Source organism: Rutidosis leptorrhynchoides, chromosome 3 (genome assembly GCF_046630445.1).
Source record: "Rutidosis leptorrhynchoides isolate AG116_Rl617_1_P2 chromosome 3, CSIRO_AGI_Rlap_v1, whole genome shotgun sequence".
Classification (NCBI taxonomy): Eukaryota; Viridiplantae; Streptophyta; class Magnoliopsida; order Asterales; family Asteraceae; genus Rutidosis; species Rutidosis leptorrhynchoides.
In genome coordinates this window covers 13,227,023-13,251,599 of record NC_092335.1, presented here as the reverse complement: position 1 = coordinate 13,251,599, position 24,577 = coordinate 13,227,023, and positions in this window count along the sequence as shown.

Below are 24,577 nucleotides of genomic sequence, written 5' to 3'. Positions count from 1 at the left end.
AATACATGCACTTTATTTTAAACGCAATGGATACAAGTACATACTAAATTCTACACTGAGTTTGAACCGAAAATCCCTTAGCTTTGGTAACTAGTAGCTGCCAGTACATAGGATATGGACTGGTGGGCGCGAATAACAGTATATGGATCCATAGGGCTTGACATCCCCGTCCGAGCTAGAGCACTAGCCTTTTAACTGACGTATGCTATTTGAGAAGCGTACACGTTGGTTTGCGTGCACTATTAAGATGATTATACAAAGGGTACAAATTATTAAACGTTAAGTTTAGTTACCAGGGTGCTCAATCTTGTAGAATATTTTGATAAACGTTTTTGGATGAAACAACTGAAATCTTGTGATCCACCTTTATATACAGATTATACCAAAAATTAAAACTATGAACTCACCAACCTTTGTGTTGACACTTGTTAGCATGTTTATTCTCAGGTTTCCTAGAAGTCTTCCGCTGTTTGCTTAGATGTTAGACAAGCTATGTGCATGGAGTCGTACATGACATATTTTTCAAGGAAACGTTGCATTCACCAAATCATCACCATGTATCTTATTTTGACTACATTGTCAACGGAAGTACTGTTGTAAACTATTATTTATGGTGATTATCTATATGTAGAAATCATCAGATGTCGAAAACCTTTGATTTAAATATTCATTTATGGTGTACCTTTTCAAAAGAATGCAATGTTTACAAAACGTATCATATAGAGGTCAAATACCTCGCAATGAAATCAATGAATGACGTGTTTGTCCATATGGATTTGGAGCGATCGTCACAGTTGGTATCAGAGCGTTGGTCCTAGCGAACCAGGTCTTGCATGAGTGTGTCTAACTGATAGATGTTAAGATGCATTAGTAAGCCTGGACTTCGACCGTGTCTGCATGTTAAAAGTTTTGCTTATCATTTCTTGTCGAAAATTACATGCTTATTATTCTTAAGTCTAGACACGTTTTCCTGCATTTATTGCATAAATAGTGTATAGACAAAAATTCATATCTTCGCGTATCTGTTACTGTAAACTTTTCCTGATATCTTCCGAAAATTTCTCCGTGATTTATGGAATTTGGTATTATATATACATATGTAAATTATGTATTGAAGAATACCAAACTAAATTCTATAATCTAATTCATATCAAAAATCATCTCCCTAATTACACAAGAAGGATCCCGTATCTAGTTCAAATTCCTTAAATTCCGACAGCTATTCCGATATGGATATTCACCTGAACTCCGAAGACAGTGTAACCGGAATGGATCAACCAATTAGCCATCATCTATTCTGGATGAATTGGGGATGGGTTCGTAGCTTACTTAGTCATTGGAGACAAGAAGAAGGCGATCCCTTCCATCCACCACATTGCCCTCTTGGCGAAGAACCTGAAGCACTTACCGGCGAACCTGTTCGTAATACCATTTTCTCTCTCATTTCCAGAGTATCTAGTCATGATTATATATTATCTCACATTCTAAATCTTATTCGTCCGCTCGTCCGAACCACCGATCATCCCGGTATAATAGAAGAAGTCAACGAGCTTCGCGCTCGGGTAGTGGCTTTGGAGAATATGGTGCGAAGGTTACAAACACCAGTAGCAGCACTAGCAGCATAACCAGTACCACCATCATCAACAACAACAGTACCATTACCACCACCAACAACCACATCCGCATCCCACACCTCAATATCACATCTAAAAACTGTACTTCGGATATCAACATCATACGCACCGTAGATATCAAGGAGGCTGTGGACAAATCACAAAGACTAAATCTACCTTCAAAGAATCCAAATGATTCAGTGTCTGCTGAAATCATTGGCGAATACCTTGCTCCTTACTCTAAAACCTTTGCGGACAATATTCTTCATCATCATCTTATCTTGAATATTCTATGATATCATCATATCTTCCATTATAAATATCCTCCATATTTCTGAAGATATTTTTTTATAACCATTCTTATCTAAAATCATTCATCTCTTCACGCTATCTGTGTTACGTCATAAAAGAAAATATTTTAGTGTCTAAAATCTGAAAAATTCGAAAAATAGATGTTTTGAAGTAATGTTGGGAATTGAAGCATGAGTTAGTATAATATAATGACACTTGATCAACGTGATTATATTACAGTAAGTCATGCTGAGTTTCTAATAGAACGTGATAAAGGTTCACAGATCACACCCTCATCATGAACTATGTTGCATAACTCTTTCATTCTATATAATCTCCAAATATATCAAGAAAATACTTTTCTTGATGACTCGGTCTTTTTCAGATATTTTGGTAATTTGACAAATCAAGATCGTGCCATTACAATTTCTTTCTTAGAACATTAACTATGTTTATCCAAAACTCCATACCTACGAATTCTGGACCATTACAAGAGATGCCTAATCGCAAGAAGAAAACGAAGGGACAAAGCTCCAAAATATAAATTGGAGTATAAATCGCAGCAAATAGGAGGGAGTATTAACTGTGAATGACAATGATTATATAAGCCAGAAGTAGGGACATTGAAATATAAAGGGAGATATAAAGCCCGATAACAAACCCGAAATTACAAACCGTGTATATCAATGCGAATAGCAATATAAAGATACGGGAGAATGAAAACACTATAACCCCAAGGTAATGGTAGAAGAAAGTAATTTCCTCTGGTGGTAATCCGAGTTTCGGTCACATTACGATGAACAAATTTATGTGCTGCTAAGGTGAGTTTCATTAATCCCTTTTAATTGCTTTTGCAATATATATTTTTGGGCTGAGAATACATGCACTTTATTTTAAACGCAATGGATACAAGTACATACTAAATTCTACACTGAGTTTGAACCGAAAATCCCTTAGCTTTGGTAACTAGTAGCTGCCAGTACATAGGATATGGACTGGTGGGCGCGAATAACAGTATATGGATCCATAGGGCTTGACATCCCCGTCCGAGCTAGAGCACTAGCCTTTTAACTGACGTATGCTATTTGAGAAGCGTACACGTTGGTTTGCGTGCACTATTAAGATGATTATACAAAGGGTACAAATTATTAAACGTTAAGTTTAGTTACCAGGGTGCTCAATCTTGTAGAATATTTTGATAAACGTTTTTGGATGAAACAACTGAAATCTTGTGATCCACCTTTATATACAGATTATACCAAAAATTAAAACTATGAACTCACCAACCTTTGTGTTGACACTTGTTAGCATGTTTATTCTCAGGTTTCCTAGAAGTCTTCCGCTGTTTGCTTAGATGTTAGACAAGCTATGTGCATGGAGTCGTACATGACATATTTTTCAAGGAAACGTTGCATTCACCAAATCATCACCATGTATCTTATTTTGACTACATTGTCAACGGAAGTACTGTTGTAAACTATTATTTATGGTGATTATCTATATGTAGAAATCATCAGATGTCGAAAACCTTTGATTTAAATATTCATTTATGGTGTACCTTTTCAAAAGAATGCAATGTTTACAAAACGTATCATATAGAGGTCAAATACCTCGCAATGAAATCAATGAATGACGTGTTCGTCCATATGGATTTGGAGCGATCATCACATATATACACTCTAATGATCAGCTCTTAGCAGCCCATGTGAGTCACCTAACACATGTGGGAACCATCATTTGGCAACTAGCATGAAATATCTCATAAAATTACAAAAATATTAGTAATCATTCATGACTTATTTACATGAAAACAAAATTACATATCCTTTATATCTAATTCATATACCAACGATCAAAAACACCTACAAACACTTTCATTCTTCAATTTTCTTCATCTAATTGATCTCTCTCACGTTCTATCTTCAAGTTCTGAGTGTTCATCATAAATTCTACAAGTTCTAGTTTCATAAAATCAAGAATACTTTCAAGTTTACTAGCTCACTTCCAATCTTGTATAGTGATCATCCAACCTCAAGAAATCCTTGTTGTTTACAGTAAGATATCATTCTAAATCAAGGTAATACTCATATACAAACTTTGATTCAATTCCTATAACTATAACTATAACTATCTTAAATCGAGTGATAATCTTACTTGAACTTGTTTTTGTGTCATGATTCTACTTCAAGAACTTTCAAGCTATCCAATATCCTTTGAAGCTAGATCATTTCTTGTCACTTTCAGTAGGTTTACCTACTAAACTTGAGGTAGTAATGATGTTCATAACATCATTCGATTCATACATATAAAACTATCTTATTCGAAGATTTGAACATGTAATCACTAGAACATAGTTTAGTTAATTCTAAACTTGTTCGCAAACAAAAGTTAATCCTTCTAACTTGACTTTTAAAATCAACTAAACACATGTTCTATATCTATATGATATGCTAACTTAATGATTTAAAACCGGAAAACACGAAAAACACCGTAAAACCGGATATACGCCGTCGTAGTAACACCGCGGGCTGTTTTGGGTTAGTTAATTAAAAACTATGATAAACTTTGATTTAAAAGTTTTTCTTCTGGGAAAATGATTTTTCTTATGAACATGAAACTATATCCAAAAATAATGGTTAAACTCAAAGTGGAAGTATGTTTCCCAAAATGGTCAACTAGACGTCGTTCTTTCGGCTGAAATGACTACCTTTACAAAAATGACTTGTAACTTATTTTTCCAACTATAAACCTATACTTTTTATGTTTAGATTCATAAAATATAGTTCAATATGAAACCATAGCAATTTGATTCACTCAAATCGGATTTAAAACGAAGAAGTTATGGGTAAAACAAGATTGGATATTTTTTGATTGTTGTAGCTACGGGAAATATTGTAACAATTCTATACAAATCATATCCTAGCTAACTTATATTTTATTATAGATGTATTCTAATGTAATCTTGGGATACCATAGACACGTATGCAAATGTTTTGACATATCATATCGACCCATGTATATATCTTATTTGGAACAACCATAAACACTCTATATGCAGTAATGTTGGAGTTAGCTATACAGGGTTGAGGTTGATTCTAAAAATATATATACTTTGAGTTGTGATCTAGCCTGAGACGTGTATACACTGGGTCGTGGATTGATTCAAGATAATATATATCGATTTATTTCTGTACATCTAACTGTGGACAACTAGTTGTAGGTTACTAACGAGGACAGCTGACTTAATAAATTTAAAACAGTAAAATGTATTAAAAATGTTATAAATATATTTTGAACATACTTTGATATATATGTACATATTTGTTATAGGTTCGTGAATCGACCAGTGGCCAAGTCTTACTTTCCGATGAAGTAAAAATCTGTGAAAGTGAGTTATAGTCCCACTTTTAAAATCTAATATTTTGGGATGAGAATACATGCAGTTTTATTAATGTTTTACGAAATAGACACAAGTAAATGAAACTACATTATATGGGTGAATGATCAAAGCCGGATATGCCCCTTTTGCTTGGTAGCCTAAGAATTAGTAAGCCGATCTACTAATTGACGCGAATCCTAAAGATAGATCTATTGGGCCTAACGAACCCCATCCAAAGTACCGGATGTTTTAGTACTTCGAATTCATTTTTATCATGTCCGAAGGATTTCTCGGAATGATAGGGGATTTTCTTATATGCATCTTGTTAATGTCGGTTACCAGGTGTTTACCATATGAATGAATTTTATCTCTATGTATGGGATGTATATTGAAATATGAAATCTTGTGGTCTATTATTATGATTTGATAATATATAGGTTAAACCTATAACTAACCAATATTTTTGTTGACGTTTTAAGCATGTTTATTCTCAGGTGATTATTAAGAGCTTCCGTTGTTGCATACTAAAATAAGGACAAGATTTGGAGTCCATGCTTGTATGATATTATGTAAAAACTTCATTCAAGAAACTTATTTTTGATGTAATATATTCTTATTGTAAACCATTATGTAATGTTCGTGTGTAAACGGTATATTTTAGATTATCATTATTTGATAATCTACGTAATGCTTTTTAAACCTTTATCGATAAAATAAAGGTTATGGTTGTTTTAAAAATGAATGCAGTCTTTGAAAAATGTCTCATATAGAGGTCAAAACCTCGCAACGAAATCAATTAATATGAAACGTTTATAATCAATATGAACGGGACATTTCAGTTGGTATCCGAGCGTTGGTCTTAGAGAACCAGAAATTTGCATTAGTGTGTCTTATCGAGTTTGTTAGGATGCATTAGTGAGTCTGGACTTCGACCGTGTTTTTCTTCAAAAACGATTGCTTAACATTTTTTTGTTTGAAACTATATATTATTAACATGTAAATATTATGTGATATATTAATCTCTTAACGTATTTGATATTGTGTGATAGATGTCTACCTCTAGTACAAATCCCATTGATTCACCTAATAATAATGAAGAGTCGAATATATTTTGGGAAGATTCACAAATTCCCGAAGAGGAACCAGAAGAGGAGGAATCGGAAGAGGAGGAACCAGAAGAAGAAGAGGTTCCGGAGGAAGAAATATTGATACCTATAGTAAATCGATTAAATAAAAGAAAATCCTCAACCAACGGACCAAAGTTAATAATGGTCAATGGTGATTCCGCCGAGGAAGCAAAATATTGGGAAGATTACCAATTTCCCAATGAATCGGATCCCGATGAGGATTCCGATGATGTTATAGAAATTACCTCGACCCAATTTAATAAAGCAAAAGAAAATAATAAGGGAAAAGGTATAAAAATAGAGAAACCCGATTCCAACCCCGGTGAACTTTATACGTATCGACAACATCCGTATTTCCTAAAATGTAACAATAACCCGGGAATCTCTAAACCACCAGGTTTCTCTAAACCATTGTGGAAAACGACGACTCGTATTAGAAGAACACCATATATTCCTAGAAAATTAGGAAAACGAACCAAGTCCGAAGAAGAAGAAACCAGTGATTCAGATTAGAGGGTTGTAATCATGTTCTGTATTATATGTATTGTATTATGCTTGTACTTTTATGCTCTATGTAAAAATTGCTTGTATTGTTTGTTATTACGAATCTAATCCTTGTCTATTTTACAGTATAAAAAAAATGGACGTTAAGGGTAGACAACCGGATATTTTGGAAGACCTACCAGAGGATATGATTGAGGAAATCTTGTCTAGAGTCGGTCAGAATTCATCAGCACATTTAGTTATGGCGAAATTAACTTGTCAAACATTTGAAAGACTTTCCAGAAATGCCTTAGTTTATAAAAGGCTTTCCTTTGATAGGTGGGGTATATCACATTGGGGACACCGTAAGTTACGCCGTGTTTTCTTTAAAGCATTAAATGCGGGGAACCCAAATGCAATTTTACACTACTGGTTAAGAACCTATTTTGACTCAACATATCCCAACATAGGATTTCGTGAATTAGAAAGAGCTTCTAACATGCAACATAAAGAAGCGATGTTCGCTTCTTATCAAAGTGAGAAAAAGAACATCGGATTGCAACTTTTAAATAAAACCTTCTCACAAGTGACGGATTCAGTAGTTGGGGTGAGAAACAAGGTTTTTAGATTATTACAGGGCTGTTGGACATTACGAAACCCTCGTCCTTTTGACGACATTACAACATGCTGCCTAGCCAATGGTCATAACGGTTATTTTCCACAAGACCAAGGATGGGAAGTAGTCATATTAAAACCAGAATGCATGACTTGTTTCTAGACGTATGAATTACGTGTCTTTATTTCCTTTGCTGAACAACTTGCGTATTAACTAGATTCATCATCAAAACTGTCATGTATCATAGTGTACTATATTTCATGTTATATGTAATATAGCGAAGTTGTAAGTTTGAAGAATATTTGTATGTGATATATTATTATAATCAGTTTTTCATATGGAATTGTAGTAGTTGAATTGTATATTAGCTACTAAGTATGAACTTAACGGGTAGGTAGTACCCGAATTTAAACTTATAAAACGCTAATATGAAGAAAAAGCTTTTATAAATGAGTTCATATTATGCTACGAAATACTATTGACTACTCTTAATATTCTGTATGATTAACTCGATTCAGTTGGCTATTTTGAAGGAAATGGCACCGACTACTCGACACACCATGAATATGAGCGAAGAGAAATTTCGTACCTTTCTTGCTGCAAACATAGCCGCAGTACAGGCTGCGCTACATACCAACAATAACTCTGAATCTAGCAATGCAGCTAACTGTGCAAGAAATCGTGTAGGATGCTCCTACAAAGAATTCACTGCCTGCAAACCTTTGAAATTTGATGGAACCGAAGGACCAATTGGATTGAAACGGTGGACCGAGAAAGTCGAATCGGTGTTTGCCATAAGTAAGTGTACTGAAGAGGACAAAGTTAAGTACGCTACGCATACCTTCACAGGTACTGCGTTAACATGGTGGAACACCTATCTTGAACAGGTAGGACAAAATGCTACTTACGCACTACCGTGGTCGGCATTCAAGCAATTGATGAACGAGCAGTACCGTCCTAGAAACAAAGTCAATAAACTCAAGGCAGAACTTAGAGAGTTACGAACATAAGGGCTCGACGTTACCACATATGAACGACGATTCACAGAGTTGTGCCTATTGTGTCCGGGAGCATTCGAAGATTAAGAAGAGAATATCGACGCATTTGTAAAAGGGGACCCAGTAAGGATTCAAGAAGATGTGAGTTCACACGAGCCTGCTTCTATACAGAAGGCAAGTCGAATGGCTCATAAACTCATAAATCAGATTGAGGGAAGAATTAAAGAGCAGGTGGCCGAAGAAGCCAACAAGAAACAACTCAAGAGGAAGTGGGAGGAAAACGGTGACAAGAGTCACCAGTACAACAACAACAACAATTACAACCACAATCGCAACAACTATCCCAACAACCGCAATAATAACCGCAATCCTAACAATAACTACAACAAACATCCCAACAACAACAACAACTACAACAACCGTTTCAACAACAATAAAAATCCCAACAACAACCTCAATAACAACAACGGCAATAAAAACCAAAAGCAGCCATGTCATAGGTGTGAAGAAAATCATCAGGGGTTTTGCACGACATTTTGCAATAGGTGTAAAAGAAATGGTCATAGCGCGTCAAAGTGTGAGGTCTACGGACCAAAGTTTAACAGAACTAAAGGAACAAATAATGTCGGAACAAGTAATGCCGAAATGAATAGTGACGGAGCAAGTAATGCCAACGATGTTTGTTATAAATGTGGAAAACCGGGCCACATTATTAGAAATTGCCCGAATCAGGGGAATACTAATGGGCAGGGACGTGGAAGAGTTTTCAATATTAATGCGGCAGAAGCACAGGAAGACCCGGAGCTTGTTACGGGTACGTTTCTTATTGATGATAAATCTTCTTATGTTTTATTTGATTCGGGTGCGGATAGAAGCTATATGAGTAGAGAATTTTATGCTAAATTAAGTTGTCCATTGACGCCTTTGGGTAGTAAATTTTTACTCGAATTAGCAAACGGTAAATTAATTTCAGCAGATAATATATGTCGGGAGAGAGAAATTAAACTGGGGGATGAAACATTTAAAATTGATTTAATACCAGTCGAGTTAGGAAGTTTTGATGTAATAATTGGCATGGACTGGTTGAAAAAGGTGAGAGCAGAGGTCGTTTGTTACAAAAATGCGATTCGCATTATGCGTGAAAAAGGAAAACCTTTAATGGTGTACGGAGAAAAGAACAACGCGAAATTAAATCTTATTAGTAGTTTGAAGGCGCAAAAACTAATAAGAAAGGGTTGTTTCGTCATTTTAGCACACATCGAGGAAGTTAAACCTGAAGAAAAGAACATCAGTGATGTTCCCGTCGCAAAAGAATTTCCCGATGTATTTCCGAAAGAATTACCGGGATTACCCCCACATCAATCCGTTGAATTTCAAATAGACCTTGTACCAGGAGCTGCACCAATAGCTCGTGCTCCATACAGACTCGCACCCAGCGAAATGAAAGAATTACAAAGTCGGTTACAGGAACTTTTAGAGCGTGGTTTCATTCGACCAAGCACATCACCATGTGGAGCTCCTGTTTTGTTTGTCAAGAAGAAAGATGGTACATTTAGGTTATGTATCGACTACCTAGAGTTGAACAAACTTACCATCAAGAACCGCTACCCACTACCGAGAATCTACGACTTATTTGATCAACTACAAGGCTCGTCTGTTTATTCGAAGATCGATTTACGTTCTGGATATCATCAAATGCGGGTGAAGGAGGATGATATTCCAAAGACTGCTTTTAGGACGCTTTACGGTCATTACGAGTTTATGGTTATGCCGTTTGGATTGACTAACGTACCAGCTGTGTTCATGGACCTCATCAACCGAGTGTGTGGGCCATATCTTGACAAGTTTGTCATTGTTTTTATCGATGACATACTTATTTACTCGAAGAATGATCAAGAGCACGAAGAACATTTCAGAAAAGTGCTAGAGTTGCTGAGAAAAGAAAAACTGTACGCTAAGTTTTCAAAGTGTGCATTTTGGTTGGAAGAAGTTTAATTCCTTGGTCACATAGTGAACAAAGTAGGTATTCAGGTGGATCCAGCAAAGATTGAAACCGTTGAAAAGTGGGAAACCCCGAAAACTCCAAAACACATACGTCAATTTTTAGGACTATCTGGTGACTACAGAAGGTTCATCCAAGACTTTTCCAGAATAGCAAAACCCTTGACTGTATTAACGCATAAAGGAAAGAAATTTGAATGGAAAGATGAACAAGAGAAAGCGTTTCAATTGTTAAAGAAAAAGTTAACTACGGCACCTATATTGTCATTACCTGAAGGGAATGATGATTTTGTGATATATTGTGATGCCTCAAAGCAAGGTCTCGGTTGTGTATTAATGCAACGAACGAAAGTAATTGCTTATGCGTCTAAGATTCACGAACAGAATTATACAACGCATGATTTGGAATTAGGCGCAATTGTTTTTGCATTAAATACTTGGAGGCACTACTTATATGGGGTCAAAATTATTATATATACCGACCACAAAAGTCTTCAACACATATTTAATCAGAAACAACTGAATATGAGGCAGCGTAGGTGGATTGAATTGTTGAATGATTACGACTTTGAGATTCATTACCACCCGGGGAAGGCAAATGTGGTAGCCGACGCCTTGAGCTGAAAGGACAGAGAACCCATTCGAGTAAAAGCTATGAATATAATGATTCACACTAACCTTACTACTCAAATAAAGGAGGCACAACAAGGAGTTTTAAAAGAGGGAAATTTAAAGGATGAAATTCCCAAAGGATCGGAGAAGCATCTTAATATTCGGGAAGACGGAACCCGGTATAGGGCTGAAAGAATTTGGGTACCAAAATTTGGAGATATGAGAGAAATGGTACTTAGAGAAGCTCATAAAACCAGATACTCAATACATCCTGGAACGGGAAAGATGTACAAGGATCTTAAGAAACATTTTTGGTGGCCGAGTATGAAAGCCGATGTTGCTAAATATGTAGGAGAATGTTTGACGTGTTCTAAGGTTAAAGCTGAGCATCAGAAACCATCAGGTCTACTTCAGCAACCTGAAATCCCGGAATGGAAATAGGAAAACATTATCATGGATTTCATCACTAAATTGCCAAGGACTGCAAGTGGTTTTGATACTATTTGGGTAATAGTTGATCGTCTCACCAAATCAGTACACTTCCTGCCAATAAGAGAAGATGACAAGATGGAGAAGTTAGCACGTCTGTATTTGAAGGAAGTCGTCTCCAGACATGGAATACCAATCTCTATTATCTCTAATAGGGATGGCAGATTTATTTCAAGATTCTGGCAGACGTTACAGCAAGCATTAGGAACTCGTCTAGACATGAGTACTGCTTATCATCCACAAACTGATGGGCAGAGTGAAAGGACGATACAAACGCTTGAAGACATGCTACAAGCATGTGTTATTGATTTCGGAAACAGTTTAGATAGACACCTTCCGTTAGCAGAATTTTCCTACAACAACAGCTACCATTCAAGCATTGAGATGGTGCCGTTTGAAGCACTTTATGGTAGAAAGTGCAGGTCTCCGATTTGTTGGAGTGAAGCGGGGGATAGACAGATTACGGGTCCAGAGATAATACAAGAAACTACCGAGAAGATCATCTAAATTTAACAATGGTTGAAAACCGCCCAAAGTCGACAAAAGAGCTACACTGACATTAAAAGAAAAGATATAGAATTTGAAATTGGAGAGATGGTCATGCTTAAAGTTGCACCTTGGAAAGGCGTTGTTCGATTTGGTAAACGTGGAAAATTAAATCCAAGGTATATTGGACCATTCAAGATTATTGATCGTGTCGGACCAGTAGCTTACCGACTTGAGTTACCTCAACAACTCGCCAATGTACATAATACCTTTCATGTCTCGAATCTGAAGAAGTGTTTAGCTAAAGAAGATCTCACTATTCCTTTAGAAGAAATTAAAATCAATGAAAAACTACAATTCATTGAAGAACCCGTCGAGATAATGGATCGTGAGGATTAAAGGCTCAAGCAAAACAATTGACCACCCAAGTTGACCGGTGATTCACGAACGTTAACACTTGTAAAAACTATATGATGACATAAAGGTTCGATGGAATGCCCGTAGCGGACCCGAGTTCACCTGGGAACTAGAAGATTAGATGAAGAAGAAATACTCGCACTTATTTCCAGAAGATACGTCAACACCTCCAACTGCTTAAAATTTCGGGACGAAATTTATTTAACGGGTAGGTACTGTAGTGACCCCAACTTTCCATGTTTATATATATTAAATGAAATTGATATTTACATGATTAAGTGTTTCCAACATGTTAAGCAATAAACTTGTTAAGACTTGATTAATTGAAATAGGTTTCATGTAGACAATTGACCACCCAAGTTGACCGGTGATTGACGAACGTTAACACTTGTAAAAACTATATGATGACATATATATATATATATATATATATATATATATATATAGTTAACCAGATATTATGATAAGTATGTATCTCATTAGGTATTTTAACAATGAGTTATATACATAAAAATGAGCCTATTGAATTAAGAAACTCAAAAACGATATATATAACGATTATCGTTATATCAACGTCTTACTAATTACATATGAATCATATTAAGATATTGATCCACTATGTTTAACATGATAAAATGATAATTAAGTATATCATTAAGTATGTTAACAATGAACTACATATGTAAAACAAGACTACTAACTTAATGATTTCGAAACGAGGCATATATGTAACGATTATCGTTGTAATGACATTTAATTTTATATATCATATTAAGATATGTTAATACATCATAATATCATTATAATGTAATAATTTAACATCTCTTTAGATATAATAAACAATGGGTTAACAACATTTAACAAGATCGTTAACCTAAAGGTTTCAAAACAACATTTACATGTAACTACTAACGATGACTTAACGGCTCAGTTAAAATGTATATACATGTAGTGTTTTAATATGTATTCATACACTTTTGAAAGACTTCAAGACACTTATTAAAATACTTCTCCTTAACAAAAATGCTTATAATTACATCCTCGTTCAGTTTCATCAACAATTCTACTCGTATGCACCCGTATTCGTACTCGTACAATACACAGCTTCTAAATGTATGTACTATTGGTATATATACTCCAATGATCAGCTCTTAGCAGCCCATGTGAGTCACCTAACACATGTGGGAACCATCATTTGGCAACTAGCATGAAATATCTCATAAAATTACAAAAATATTAGTAATCATTCATGACTTATTTACATGAAAACAAAATTACATATCCTTTATATCTAATCCATATACCAACGACCAAAAACACCTACAAATACTTTCATTCTTCAATTTTCTTCATCTAATTGATCTCTCTCAAGTTCGATCTTCAAGTTCTAAGTGTTCTTCATAAATTCTACAAGTTCTAGTTTCATAAAATCAAGAAAACTTCCAAGTTTACTAGCTCACTTCCAATCTTTTAAAGTGATCATCCAACCTCAAGAAATCCTTGTTGTTTATAGTAATATATCATTCTAAATCAAGGTAATACTCATATACAAACTTTGATTCAATTACTATAACTATAACTATCTTAAATTGAGTGATAATCTTACTTGAACTTGTTTTTGTATCATGATTCTACTTCAAGAACTTTTAAGCTATCCAAGATCCTTTGAAGCTAGATCATTTTTTGTCACTTCCAGCAGGTTTACCTACTAAAATTGAGGTAGTAATGATGTTCATAACATCATTCGATTCATACATATAAAACTATCTTATTCGAAGATTTGAACATGTAATCACTAGAACATAGTTTAGTTAATTCTAAACTTGTTCGCAAACAAAAGTTAATCCTTCTAACTTGACTTTTAAAATCAACTAATCACATTTTCTATATCTATATGATATTCTAACTTAATGATTTAAAACCGGAAAACACGAAAAACACCGTAAAACCGGATATACGCCGTCGTAGTAACACCGCGGGCTGTTTTGGGTTAGTTAATTAAAAACTATGATAAACTTTGATTTAACAGTTATTCTTCTGGGAAAATGATTTTTCTTATGAACATGAAACTATATCCAAAAATCATGGTTAAACTCAAAGTGGAAGTATGTTTCCCAAAATGGTCATCTAGACGTCGTTCTTTCGACTGAAATGACTACCTTTACAAAAATGACTTGTAACTTATTTTTCCGACTATAAACCTATACTTTTTATATTTATATTCATAAAATAAAGTTCAATATGAAAACATAGCAATTTGATTCACTCAAATCGGATTTAAAACGAAGAAGTTATGGGTAAAACAAGATTGGATATTTTTTATTGTTGGAGCTACGGGAAATATTGTATCAATTCTATACAAATCATATCCTAGCTAACTTATATTATATTATACATGTATTCTAATGTAATCTTGGGATACCATAGACACGTATGCAAATGTTTTGACATATCATATCGACCCATGTATATATAATATTTGGAACAACCATAGACACTCTATATGCAGTAATGTTGGAGTTAGCTATACAGGGTTGAGGTTGATTCCAAAAATATATATACTTTGAGTTGTGATCTAGCCTGAGACGTGTATACACTGGGTCGTGGATTGATTCGAGATAATATATATCGATTTATTTCTGTATATCTAACTGTGGACAACTAGTTGTAGGTTACTAACGAGGACAGCTGACTTAATAAATTTAAAACAGTAAAACGTATTAAAAATGTTGTAAATATATTTTGAACATACTTTGATATATATGTACATATTTGTTATAGGTTCGTGAATCGGCCAGTGGCCAAGTCTTACTTCCTGACGAAGTAAAAATCTGTGAAAGTGAGTTATAGTCCCACTTTTAAAATCTAATATTTTGGGATGAGAATACATGCAGTTTTATAAATGTTTTACGAAATAGACACAAGTAAATGAAACTACATTATATGGATGAATGATCGAAGCCGAATATGCCCCTTTTGCTTGGTAGCCTAAGAATTAGAAAACCGATCTACTAATTGACGTGAATCCTAAAGATAGATCTATTGGGCCTAACGAACCCCATCTAAAGTACCGGATTCTTTAGTACTTCGAATTCGTTTTTATCATGTCCGATGGATTTCCCGGAATGATAGGGGATATTCTTATATGCATCTTGTTAATGTCGGTTACCAGGTGTTCACCATATGAATGAATTTTATCTCTATGTATGGGATGTATCTTGAAATATGAAATCTTGTGATCTATTATTATGATTTGATAATATATAGGTTAAACCTATAACTCACCAACATTTTTGTTGACGTTTTAAGCATGTTTATTCTCATGTGATTATTAAGAGCTTCCGCTGTTGCATACTAAAATAAGGACAAGATTTGGAGTCCATGCTTGTATGATATTATGTAAAAACTGCATTCAAGAAACTTATTTTTGATGTAATATATTCTTATTATAAACCAATATGTAATGGTCGTGTGTAAACGGTATATTTTAGATTATCATTACTTGATAATCTACGTAATGCTTTTTAAACCTTTATCGATAAAATAAAGGTTATGGTTGTTTTAAAAATGAATGCAGTCTTTGAAAAACGACTCATATAGAGGTCAAATTCTCGCGACGAAATCAATTAATATGGAACATTTATAATCAATATGAACGGGACATTTCATTACCTACCCGTTAAAATATTTTTAACATCAACTATTTGTACAAAAGAATTTGAATATATACCCACATATATATTTTCTTCGGATGTAAATCATGGATTTAATGAGTTAATATCATATTAGTCTCATCTGATTTGAGGTTGGAACAAGAATAAATAATCTCCAAAAATTTTAGAAACTACATATTCTCTGCAGAGTATTTATTCAATGTAGTTATGAATCAATACTTCATCATTTGTTGTTACTGATATTCCTTGGTGTCTATGGTGCGTATGATGTTGATGCTCGTGGAACAGATTGTGATGTTGAGGCTTGTGATGCGGATGTTGTTATTGATGAAGCTGATGGTGCTGATGCTGTTGCTGATACTGATGCAACTGCTGGTGCTTATAATGCTTGTTGTGTTGATGATGTTGGCGGTACTGTTGAGGCTGTTGCTGATTCTGGTAGTGCCGTCGGTGCTGGTGATGTTGACAATACTACTGGTACTGGTGCTATTGGTGGTGATGCTGATACTGGTGGTGTTGTCGGTGCTGGTTATGCTGCTGGTGCTGCTGATGTTTGTAGATATTGCACCATATTCTCCAGAGCCACTATTCGAGCGCGAAGTTCGTTGACTTCTTCCATTACACCGAGATTATTAATGGCTCAGACGAGTGGATGAATAAGATCTAGAATTATAGATATTATATACTCGTGGCGGGATATCCTGGAAATGAGGGTGAAAATGGTGCTCCGAACGGGTTCTCCAGTAAGTGCTTCAGGTTCTTCACCAAGAGGTGAATTCGGTTGGTGAAAGGGATCACCTTCTTCTTGTCTCCATTGATTGAGTTGACTACGAACCCATCCCCAATCCATCCGGAAAAGATGATGACTAATTGGTTGGTTCATTTCGGTTACGCTTTCATTGGAGCTCGAGGAATCAAGTGAGATATTCATATTATGTGGTTAGAATAAGGTTTGATATGAAATGGGTGTTGAATATTGAATGATATCTTCGTCTCCTCGAATAGTATATATGGCAAAAAGATTTCCGTAATTTACGGAGGAAATTTAGGAAAAGTGGTAGCAAAAGTTTACTGGGATATATATGATAAGATATCACTAGGAAGTAGCTGTAATTGAAGTATACCGGAAATCTATTTATACCATAGCGAAGTGAGATTAGTTCCAAAATTATATGCATTAAACATGATTACAATGTGAGAGAACGAATAGGCCTTAAAACTATTTATACCATACTAAGTCATGCTTTAACAAAAATAATAATATGATAGAAGTTCAAAACATTTCAAAAAAACATTAAAATGATTAAAATATCATTTACGTGATATAGACGAACTCTAATGGCAAAACACCTTCATGGACTCTTGCTCCTTGTCTCTTTTAGGGTGATCTTAGAAATTTCAGCACTGTCTGAAACCGAAAATGATGCGCCGCCAAACGATGATGTATTTGGCGGCGCATATTAATGAATTAAAATTTGCACTTAGTGAAGTTATATTAGCTTCCAAATTATATGCAATATAAATAATACAATGTGAGAGAAATAATATGTCTTCAAACTATTTATACCGTGCTAAGCATGCTTTAACAAAAATAATAATATGATTGAAATTCAAAACGTTAAAAAATAATATTAAAATGAAAAAAATATCATTTTCGTGATCTAGACGAACTCTAATAGCAAGACACCTTCAGGGAGTCTTGCTCCTTGTTCTCTTTTAGTGTGATCTTAGAAATTTTAGCACAATCTAAAACCGAAAATTCTGCGCCGCCAAATGATACTATATTTGGCGTTGCATATTGATGAGTTAAGATTTGTACTTAGTGGAGTGATATTAGTTTCAAAATTATATGCAATATACAAAATTACAATGTGAGAGAAATAATATGCCTTAAAACTATTTATACCATGTTAAGTCATGTTTTAACAAAAATAATAATATGATAGAAATTTAAAACGTTTAAAAAGAAAACTAAATTGAAGTAAATATCATTTTTGTGATCTAGACGAACTCTAATGGCAAGACACCTTCAGGGTGTCTTACTCCTGGTTCTCTTTTAGAGTGATCTTAGAAATTTCAGCACAATCTGAAACTGAAAATTATGCGCCGCCAAATGAAGTATCATTTGGCAGCGCATATTGATGAGTTAAAATTTGTACGTAGTGGAGTGATATTAGTTTCAAAATTATATGCAATATACATAATTACAACGTGAGAGAAAAAATATGCCATAAAACTATTTATATCATGTTAAGTCATGTTTTAACAAATATAATAATTTGATAGAAATTCAAAACATTTAAAAAGAACATTAAAAAGAAATAAAATATCATTTTCGTAATCTAGACGAACTCTAATTGCAAGACATCTTCAGGAAGTCTTGCTCCTTGTCTCTTTAAGGGTGATCTTAGAAATTTTAGCACAATCTGAAATCGAAAATTATGTGCCGCCAAATGATACTACATTTGGCGGCGCATATTAATGAGTAAAAATTGTATATAACGAAGTGATATTAGTTCCAAAATTATATACATTATACATGATTACAAAAATAATAATATAATAGAAATTCAAAACGTTTAAAAAGAACATTAAAATAAATAAAAAAGCATTTTCGTCATCTAGACTAACTCTAATGGAAAGACACCTTCACAGATTCTTGCTCCTTGTTCTCTTTTTGAGTGATCTTAATTAGGAATATCAACACAATCTAAAACCGAAAATTATGCGCCGCCTAATGAAACTACATTTGGCGGCGCATATTGATGAGTTAAAATTTGTACTTAGCAAAGGGATATTAGTTCCAAAACTATATGCATTAAACATGATTACAATGTGAGAGAAATAATAGGCCTTAAACTATTTTTACCATGCTAAGTCATGCTTTAACAAAAATAATAATATGATAGAAATTCAAAACGTTTCAAAAGAACAATAAAATGACTAAAATATCATTTTCGTGATCTAGATGATGTCTAATGGCAAAACACCTTCAGGGAGTCTTGCTCCTTGTCTCTTTAAGGGTGATCTTAGGATTTTAGCACAATCTGAAACCGAAAATTATGTGCCGCCAAATGATACTACATTTGGCGGCGCATATTAATGAGTTAAAATTTGTACTTAGAGAAGTTATATTAGTTTCAAAATTATAAGCATTATACATGATTACAATGTGAGAGAAATAATAGGCCTTAAAACTATTTATATCATGCTAAGTCATGCTTTAACAAAAATAATAATATGATAGAAATTTAAAACGTTTAAAAAGAAGATTAAAATGAATAAAATATTATTTTCGTCATATAGACGAACTCTAATGGCAAGACACCTTCGGGGAGTCTTGCTCCTTGTTTTCTTATAGAGTGATCTTAGAAATTTCAGCAAAATCTGAAATCAAAAATTATGCGCAGCCAAATGATATTACATTTGGAGGCGCATATTAATGAGTTAAAATTTGTACTTAGTGAAGTAATATTAGTTTTAAAATTATATGCAATATACATAATTACAATGTAAGAGAAATAATATGCATTAAAACATTTTTTTATACCATGCTAAGTCATGTTTTAACAAACATAATAATGTGATAGAAATTCAAAACGTTTAAAAAGAACATTAAAATGAATAAAATATCATTTTCGTGATCTAGATGAACTCTAATGGCAAGAAACCTTCAGAGAGTCTTTCTCCTTATTCTCATTTAGGGTGATCTTAGAAATTTCAGCACAATCTACAACCGAAATTTATGCGCCGCCAAATGATACCACATTTGGTGGTGTATATTGATGGGTTAAAATTTGTACTTAGTGAAGTCATATTAGTTTCAAAATTATATGCAATATGCATAATTACAATATGTGAGAAATAATATCCCTTAAAATTATTTATACTATGCTAAGTCATGCTTTAACAAAAATAGTAATGTGATAGAAATTCAAAACGTTTAAAAAGAACATTAAAATGAATAAAATATCATTTTCGTGATCTAGACGAACTCTAATGGCAAGACACCTTCAGGGAGTCTTATTCTTAGTCTCTTTTCGGGTGATCTTAGGAATTTTAGCACAATCTGAAACCAAAAATTATGTGCCTGAGTTAAAATTTGTATTTCGTAAAGTGTTATTAGTTCCAAAATTATATGCATTATACATGATTACAATGTGAGAGAAATAATAGACCTTAAAACTATTTATACCATGTTAAGTAATGCTTTAAAAAAAATAGAAATCCAAAACATTTAAAAAGAACATTATAATGGATAAAATATCATTTTCGTCATCTAGACGAACTCTAATGGCAAGATACCTTCGGCGAGTCTTGCTCCTTGTTCTCTTTTAGAGTAATCTTAGTTATTTCAGCACAATCTGAAATCGAAAATTATGCGCCGCCAAATGATACTACATTTAGCGGCGCATATTAATCGTTAAAATTTGTACTTAGTGAAGTGATATTAGTTTCAAAATTATATGCAATATACAAAATGACAATGTGAGACAAATAATATGCCTTAAAAATATTTATGCCACGCTAAGTCATGTTTTACCAAAAATATTAATGTGATAGAAATTCAAAACATTTAAAAAGAGCATTAAAATGAATAAAATATCATTTTCGTGATCTAGAAGAACTCTAATGGCAAGAAACATTCAGGGAGTCTTGCTCCTTGTTCTCATTTAGGGTGATCTTAGGAATTTTAGCACAATCTGTAACCGAAAATTATGCGCCGCCAAATGATACTACATTTGGCGGTGTATATTGATTAGTTAAAATTTGTACTTTGTGAAGTCGTATTAGTTTCAAAATTATATGCAATATACATAATTACAATGTGAGATAAATAATATGCCTTAAAACTATTTAAACCATGATAAGTCATGTTTTAACAAAAATAGTAATGTGATAGAAATTCAAAACGTTTAAACAGAATATTAAAATGAATAAAATATCATTTTCGCAATCTAGACGAACTCTAATGGAAAGACACCTTCAGGGAGTCTTGGTCCTTGTCTCTTTTAGGGTGATATTAGGAATTTTAGCACAATCTGAAACGGAAAATTATGAGCCGCCAAATGATACTACATTTGGCGGCGTATCTTAATGAGTTCAAATTTGTATTTAGCGAAGTGATATTAGTTCCAAAATTATATGCATTATACATGATTACATTGTGAAAGTAATAATAGGCCTTAAAACTATTTATACGATGTTAAGTCATGCTTTAACAAAAATAATAATATAATAAAAATTCAAAACGTTTAAAAAGAACAATACAATGGATAAAATATCATTTTCTTCATCTAGAGGAACTATAATGGTAAGACACCTTCAGGGAGTCTTCCTCCTTGTTCTCTTTTAGAGCGACTTTAGGAATTTCAGCACAATCTGAAATAGAAAATTATTCGCCGCCAAATGATACTACATTTAGTGGCGTATATTGAGGAGTTAAAATTTGTACTTAGTGTAGTGATATTAATTTCAAAATTATATGCAATATACATAATTACAATGTGAGAGAAATAATATGCCTTAAAACTATTTATACCATGCTAAATCATGTTTTAACAAAAATAATAATGTGATAGAAATTCAAAACGTTTAAAAAGAACATTAAAATGAATAAAATATCGTTTTTGTGATCTAGACGAACTCTAATCGCAAGAAACCTTCTGAGAGTCTTTCTCCGTGTTCTCATTTAGGGTGATCTTAGGAATTTTAGCACAATCTGTAACCGAAAATTATACGCCGCCAAATGATACTATATTTGGCGGTGTATATTGATGAATTAAAATTTGTACTTAGTGAAGTCGTATTAGTTTCAAAATTATATGCAATATACATAATTACAATGTGAGAGAAATAATATGCCTTAAAACTATTTATACCATGCTAAGTCATATTTAACAAATATACTAATGTGATAGAAATTCAAAACGTTTAAAAAGAATATTAAAATAAAAAAATATCATTTTCGTAATAGACGAACTCTAATGGCAAGACACCTTCAGGGAGTCTTTCTCCTTGTCTCTTTTAGGGTGATCTTAGGAATTTTAGCACAATCTGAAACCTAAAATTATGTGCCGCCAAATGATACTACATTTGGTGGCGCATATTAATGAGTTAGAATTTGTATTTGGTGAAGTGCTATTAGTTCCTAAATTATACGCATTATACATGATTACACTGTGAGAGAAATAATATGCCTTAATTTAACGACCCAACCCGTTATCCAACCAAATACGCAAGATAAAAAAAATAAAAATTTATATAGGAGGGTGCGCGGCGCGCACAAGGCCAAATCAGTTCTGTCCGAATTTTCCAATTTTCATTTAATGATCTCCCACTTCCCGACACTTTTAGACTAAACGCTTTTCTCAACATTTCATAATATGTAAAACTAACACGTTTCAATAATAAAACAAGTTTTACGACACCGGGCCCACATCGGCCGTTTTACGACTTTTGTACAAAATACAAGTTTTCGACTACATGAGTTTAAGTTCCAAACACAAATACGAGCATGATGTTTAGGGATAAACTACCCAATCCTAAGTCGAAGCCAAAAGTAATCCAAGAAAGCATCAAAAGGGGAAATCATCTAATCCCGAGCATACCCTTGCCACGTCCGCCTCCGAACCTAAAAATGTAAACAACGAGAGGGTAAGCTAATGCTTAGTGAATGCAATACTTATACGCATACATACATAATTCAATCACTTGCATACACCTACACAAATAACACAATATCATTAGCAAACCGCAATAAACGAAATAATCAACATACAATGCTAATAAAACTTACACACCCCAATATACACAATGTCGACATTCGACTCGATGGTGACCGACGAAGAGCGGTAGGTCAAATACGTTAACCACTCACCACCCATCGCAATGCGTACGTGGCCGACGAAGAGCGGTAGGTCAAATACGTTAACCACTCACCACTACGCACCATAAGGCCGACGAAAAGTACAACCGAAACGTTAACACTTACCTCAATCACAAGGATGGCCGACGAAAAGCGAAACCGCTTACCATCCTACGATAAGTGGCCAACGAAGAGCGGATCCTCAAACGGATAACACTCACCACTCACCCCAACACACATATGTGGCCGACGAAGAGCGATAGGTCAAATGTTAATCACTCACCACATAACCAAACATACACATGTGACCGACGAAAAGTGATAGGTCAAGCATTAATCACTCGTCACATAACCAAACGCACACATGTAGGCGACGAAGAGTGATAGGTCAACCATTAATCACTCGCTACATAACCAAACACACACATGTGACCAACGAAGAGCGATAGGTCAAACATTAATCACTCGTCACATGCCTCACCTCTAATCGTGGTCGACAAAGAGTTATTCCTTTATGATATCACTCACCACATATCGCAACCAAATATAGCCAACGAAGAGCTATCCATACAGATATCACTCACTATATTTTCCAACCCAATTGTGGTCCACAAAAAGTGAATCCTAACGGATGTCACTTACCACGCCTTCTCCTCCAAATCAATCTTTCTCTCTCTAAGCTCTTTCTCACTCTAGGGTTGGAGGTTGAAGATGAGAGAATGAAGATAAGGTTGTGGACTTGAAAGAGTCCACCAATCTGCCATTTTTTGGCCTAAAACCGACCCCCAAGTGAAAAGACTAGTATGCCCCTCATTTAACTTTAAATAAAAAGCAAGAAGCTGTCGCCAGGTATAGTGCGTGGCGCGCACAACCTCAAATACAGTCTGTCAGCTTTTGTTTAACTCAGTTTGATTAATCGACATTTATGCACCCTGTACACTTGGGTTTTGGGTCTTACACTTAAAACTATTTATACCATGATAAGTCATGCTTTAAAAAAAATATAACAGAAATTCAAAACGTTTAAAAATAACATTAAAATAAATAAAGTATAATTTTCGTCATATAGACGAACTCTAATGGCAAGACACCTACAGGGCATCTTGCTCCTTTTTCTCTTTTATGGTGATCTTAGGAATTTCAGCACAATCAAAAATCGAAAATTATGCGCCGCCAAATGATACTATATTTCACGGTGCATATTAATGAGTTAAAATTTGTACTTAGTGAAGTGATATTAGTTTCAAAATTATATGCAATATACATAATTACAATGTGAGAGAAATAATATGCCTTAAAACTAATTATGCCATGCTAAGTCATGTTTTAACAGAATTAATAATGTGATAGAATTTCAAAAGTTTAAAAAGAACATTAAAATGTATAAAATATGATTTTGGTGATCTAGACGAACTCTAATGGCAAGACACCTTCAAGGAGTCTTGCTCCTTGTTGTCTCTAACGGTGATCTTAGGAATTTCAGCACAATTTGAAACCGAAAATGATGTGCCGCCAAATGATAC